The 6,096-nt window shown below is 32.8% G+C and overlaps 1 long non-coding RNA gene and 1 other non-coding gene across 2 annotated transcripts; both read right to left on the reverse strand.

The window, feature by feature from the left end:
- Positions 1–1,595: 1,595 nt before the first annotated feature.
- On the reverse strand, positions 1,596–1,951 carry LOC145014612 (uncharacterized). Its single transcript, XR_013665566.1, has 3 exons — positions 1,881–1,951; positions 1,727–1,804; positions 1,596–1,632 (listed from the first exon to the last, which is right to left on the reverse strand). It is a non-coding gene; the product is annotated as an uncharacterized LOC145014612 (long non-coding RNA).
- A 3,286-nt stretch (positions 1,952–5,237) lies between these two features.
- Positions 5,238–5,340, reverse strand: LOC145018987 (U6 spliceosomal RNA). The gene has a single exon (XR_013667308.1). It is a non-coding gene; the product is annotated as a U6 spliceosomal RNA (small nuclear RNA).
- Between the last annotated feature and the right edge of the window lie 756 nt (positions 5,341–6,096).

Genomic DNA, 6,096 nt, shown 5'->3' on the forward strand with positions numbered 1-6,096 from the left:
GAATCTGTCTGTTGCATCTCCGCTTTCACCCCGGCTACAATATCCATGAGCACCATTAATCAAATACTGATAATAATAATACTGAGGGTAAAATGACTCTCCTACCCCTAGTCCAAGTCAACATTCAGTTGACCAGACTCGTCGAGTTGGGCCGCCAACTCGTCGAGTCCTTACTCTTACTTCCTTGATTCCACTCACTACTACTCGTCAAGTTTTGGCGCAAACTCGATGAGTTCCTCTTCGCTACTAACACTCTGACAATCTGCATTCGACTCGCCGAGTTGTATGAACAACTCGTCGAGTTCTCCTTCCTCAGATGATCATTCTAGCTGTAACTCGTCGAGTCTATTCTTGAAGTATGAAGATGGCCTTGGACTCACCGAGTCAGGGCATTGACTCGCCGAGTTCTTCCACGAATGAGTCTAACCCTCTAGCTCACCGAGTCCACTTCTCTCTCACTGATTCCACTTGGCATAACTCGAAAAAGGAAACACAGGGGACTCGCGACTCGACTCGCCGAGTCGTATGCATGCAAATACTATACACTCGATTCTGCTTGAAACTAATCCATGCCATTAATAAAGCTGGGTTCCTGGGACTTGATTTACACGTAAAGTTCCCAACTTTACGTGTAAATAACATCAAATGAAGGTTTTAAGGTTAAAAGCACACTATAATAGGAGATCTAGAGCTTTCATGTAAAATGGATCCATAAAGGTTCTAGATCTAAGCTTCTGGAAATCAAATCTAGCTAGATTTGAAGGTTTAATCAACTCCATGAGTCCTCTATGCTACTATTAAGCTAAGAAATGGTTCTAGAATGGCTTCACAAAGGAGATTTAACCATAGAAACAGAAAAGGGCCAAGATATACCTTACATTCTTCTGAAATTCCTCAAGGATCTAGAATATCCTTCTTCTCTTCTTGATCTACCTTCCTTTATCTCTCAAAATCTTCAAAGAACACACCAAAATCACACAAAAATGCAAAGAGGGCTCTAGGGTTCGAGAATGAAGCTCTGAGGGGTGATGGGGGCTGACTTGAGGCCCCCAAAAGTTGTTTATATAGGGTGCAAACCCTTGAAATTAGGGTTTCATCTAGACTGGCGGACTCGCCGAGTCCGGCTACTGACTCGTCGAGTTCCCCTTAACACTTGAAGAAATATAACAATAAATAATAATATAACTATCATACCAGAATTGGGGTGTTACAAATCACTTTCATTCTCCCAATTACAACATTATACTTTGAGAATATACCCAATCATAGCAATGTAATCCAAAATGTGAAACACTTTTAACTTCTATAACTGGATACATCTTTTCACAAATTAAAACTACAATACTGTATTTTTTGAATCTTTTTAAAATACAATGATTAATAAGAAAATAATTGAAACTGGGATGTTGTAAATTGTAATACACAAATAAATGAAAGCATATTGCTATTTCATGCATTTATTCCTTAAAAACAACATTTCAATAGCTAAATGGATAAAATTGTTATAAAAATCTATAATAAGATATGGAGTATTCTACTTGCCTATGATACAGTTGCCCTAGAATCATTGTGATGAGAATTTGCAGCATTTTTTTCTTGGTTTGCCACCATTAAACGCAAAGTGGCTCTATCCTGCAATGAAATGGACAAATTTTATAAATTGTTGATGAATTTATAATTTTATAAAATTGAATATTAAGTGATTATAATCAACATTTTTTCTTACATCTTCCTCCATACGTGTCATAATATCTTGAATTTTCTTAACAGTAACTACTAACATCCCGACTTCAGAATGCAAGGCCTAATAAAATATAAATCAAGGAAATAAAAACACACAAATTTTGAAAAAAATATTGTGTGAAATACTGAGTAAATACCTTGTTTTCTAATATTAATGTCTCTATTATCCCTTCCTTCATTTGTATAGTTTCTTGAAGGTGAGACAAACCATATCCAGGATGGGTAGTGCTGAGTTAATTCCGAAAAATGTAACCGAATAGAAACTTAGCGGTTCCGTGGAACCTATGGTGAGACAAAAATAGAACATATTTAGTAAAACAAAGGCAAAACTTTTCCAAATAACAACAATGTTTTGGATTACATATGCGGTATTCATTCGAATCTTTCTGCTAGATATATTGAAGTTAACATCTTTGCAGTTGAAAGATGTACAAAAGAGGAAATAAGCTCCATTTCTACCTATAAAAAAACAACAAATAATAAGCCAAGAAAATTCACTAACAAAAAAATATAATATATTGGAAGTGTGCTTTGATCATTTCAAACGAATCAAACCTGATCATTTGAGACAAAGGAGTAATGATAAACCCAAAAGAATTAGGATCCAAAGACATTTTACATCTATTGTATCCAAATAAAATTAGAAGAAAAAACATAAAACTTGAAGTTGAAAAGCATTCTTCAACTAAAGCACAAACATTTTGTCCCCAGTAAGAGTCTACTTTGGTGTGCCTGCTCAAATGGCTTGATATAATTTGGAAGTGAAAGATGAATGTGTCATTTACGCCTGTTACTTGATATGAACTAAAATTGTACATATATACATATATCGTGGAAAAGAAAGCCATTAAAGAAAGAGTTCCCATTCTTTTAACTCCATTAACCATAACAACCTTTTCCTCATGGTCATTGAGTCTGCCATTTCCATAACACATAGCAAGATTTAAATCAATAATTCACATTCAGGAATACATCAACATAATGATTTTATGATAATATGTCAAATTTGTGAAAAGGGCATAATTGTCAAAATTATCTTAAATATATTATTTTGACAAAATCGTCAAAAGGCCATAATTTTCATTTTTAGAATTTCCATTTAGGAGCACATGATGGATAGAAAGCAAAGAATGAGAATTTGAAAACTTCATCTTGTAATGTTATAACTAATTCCGATACCCCCTTTTGAAGTGGAAGTACTCTTTTTGAAATCATCAGAATATTGAATCTATATAACAATTTGTATTATCGTTTTCCATGTTTCACTTTTTATCATTTGTTCAATTTGTAACCTTTTTTCATCAAAGATTCAAGTTAGTTTAGTTACTATGCAAGGTTGGGGTTAGGAAGGGTATTTTACCTTTCTTTATATAGGAAAAGAATCATCATATTCAACTTCATGAGAAAGCCTCGATAACCATTTCAATCCATCGACAGTAGGACAACTTGTTGTAGAAAACCTAAAAACATTGAGTAAAGATTAGATAAAGGATGTGCATTCAATAAAAGTCAGAAATTACTCTGAGATTTTAAGAAATTTGGTTCGAATTGAAGTAATCAGAAGATTCATTTCATCAATCTTAGTCTTCATGAAATCTTTGGGGGCACAATCGATTGAACCTAAACCACACTTTAAAAAATTGACTTCCAATTTAAGTGTATCATATGTAGAAAAATTGAAATGGTTGGAGGATCTTCCCACATACCTGATGCGTTGCTTCCCCACCTGACTCGAACTCATATGCCGAAGGAGTTCCACAGATTGAGTTGTTGTCTTCGAAAGAATTTGGAGGATCTGTGGAAGACGTAACATCGAGGAAAATCGAGTTTGGAACATAGATAACATTAGAAACAATCAAATCATACCTATAGGTACAATTAGGGGATGTAGCAGGAACAGGAAGCGACAAAGAGAGCAGCGAGGGTACCTCATTGGTTGATAATGTCCAATCTCTCATCTTGGGTGTTCTTTTCCGGTCGTTCAAATTACAGACAATCTTGAAGAACAAAATTACCCAATTTGAGGCGGTCACCTAAAAACACAATTACATAAAACGTCTCATTCGTTCTTTCTTAATCAAATGGGCCAATAAGGTATTGTAGAAGAGGGGAGAGGTGGCAACATGGCCACCAATGTTACAGACAGGGACATCTCCTCCGCTTCACTACTTCCTCGGCCAGCTAACAATAGACAATTTTAATCTATAGTATAATTATATAAAAAATTGATTTAAAGATAATTAAATATAATTACAATAAATATGATTAAAAATAATTAAATAAAAAATTAATATAGAGAATTACAAATCAATAACATGACTAAAGATAATTAAATAAAAAAAATTGATTTGAAGTTACAATAAATATGACTACAGATAATTAAATAAAAATTTGAAAAGTTAGAGAACTACAAATCAATATAATTAAAGATAGAAAATATTTAATCCGTATTGATTTAAATGGTTTTTTTTATAAAACTTATGCAGATAATGTAGATATACTTTTATATTTAAAGCATTCACTGGTGCTAAAAGGATACAACTTACCCTTTTCTATGTGGTGATAATGACTTAGGAGGGTAATTAGGTTTTCAGTTTGTCCGTATTAAATCACTAAGGTTTTTTGTGCGTATTGGACCAATATGGTTGTTATTACCGTTTAGAAATAGTCATTTTTACCGGTTTCTTCCTTGTTAACCGGTAAAAATGATTATTTCTAAACGGTAATAACAACTATATTGGTCTAATACGCACAAAAAAACCTTAGTGGCCTAATACAGACAAACTGGAAACCTAATTACCCTCCTAAGTCATTAACCCTAGTTATTTAGAAAACATGTTTACTAATCAATGCGACTGACTTGTTTGACTGAAAATAGTTGCTTCCATTTAAACTTATCACACAACCATTCCAGAATTTCCAAGTCCAAAAACTTATATGATTGATGATCTTCATTACATAAATATGCAACATTTTATCAATAGCTTTTTTTTGTCATTTAAATGTTACATGAACACATCTATATGTACAAAAACAATCTCACTTTGATACCTCCCATCAATGTCTACATTTGATAACGAATGGAAATGTAAAACCAACATGGACTTGCAAATGATGTTTATTGTCAATTATTTTATAAACAACAAAACCACAACATGAACTAAGAAACTGAAGTTGCAAAATAAATAAAAAACCAGCCCATAAACAAACACATACAAACTATATACAACACATAAACGAAAGTTTATAAAGCATGAAACTTAATGACTGGAAAAGTAAAAAAACTTAAAGGGGACTTTATAGATATAAAGATTACCCTTGCTTGCCACAAATGGTTAAAGACATCAACAAGAAGATCAATCTGACCATGGAATCCACATATTGTCTCATCATGACTTCGGTAGTTCGTCTACTGAAACGTAAGAATTACAATTGAACTCTATTAGCATTTGAAAAGGGAATTAGGGTTTCAGAGAAGACGGCGAAAGGGTTTAATATTTTTTTACCATTTCTCGATTTGTGCGTGTCATCCATGCGCAGGGGCCATGCTAATCTTCTATGTATCATTCCAATTTTATCGGATGTCCCCGAAGGGACTATAGATGAAGAGTTTCGCCATATAGAGGAGTAGTAGGTTCTTCTTCTAGTCGATATGGGACGACGCGAGTTCTAAACAAACTAGTTTACTGATGATGGTCATATATTCTCAATGTCTTTAAAATTAGGGTTAATGACTTAGAAGGATAATTAGGTTTCCATTTTGTCTGTATCAGGTCACTAAGGTTTTTTTTTTGTGCGTATTAGACCAATATGGTTGTTATTACCGTTTAGAAATAATCATTTTTACTGGTTAAACAGGAAGAAACCGGTAAAAATAACTATTTTTAAACGATAATAACAAACATATTGGTTTAATACGCACAAAAAAAAACCCTTAATGACCTAATATCACTGACGGAGCTATATGGGGTGTTGGGGTACTACAGTACCCCTAAATAATTGTTATATATATATATATATATATATATATATATATATATATATATATATATATATATATATATATATATATATTGAATGTAATCATGTTTCTTGTTATTTTACCCAAAACTAAAGAGATTATAACATGTTTTTTTAATATCCGATATTGAATAACTACATATATAATATATTGATAATGTTTGTACCTCATAAAGAAATTCATGATTCCGCCACCACCTAATACGAACAAACCTAATTACCCTCCTAAGTGATTATCCCTTCAATGTGAGTGTCAAAGATATATAAAAGTTTTATCTTCGTAATAAGAATCTGTCCGTTAAGTGCAAAATTCTATAAAAAGATGTTCTAGGT

Source organism: Lactuca saligna, chromosome 9 (assembly GCF_052625555.1).
Source record: "Lactuca saligna cultivar CGN05327 chromosome 9, ASM5262555v1, whole genome shotgun sequence".
NCBI lineage: Eukaryota > Viridiplantae > Streptophyta > Magnoliopsida > Asterales > Asteraceae > Lactuca > Lactuca saligna.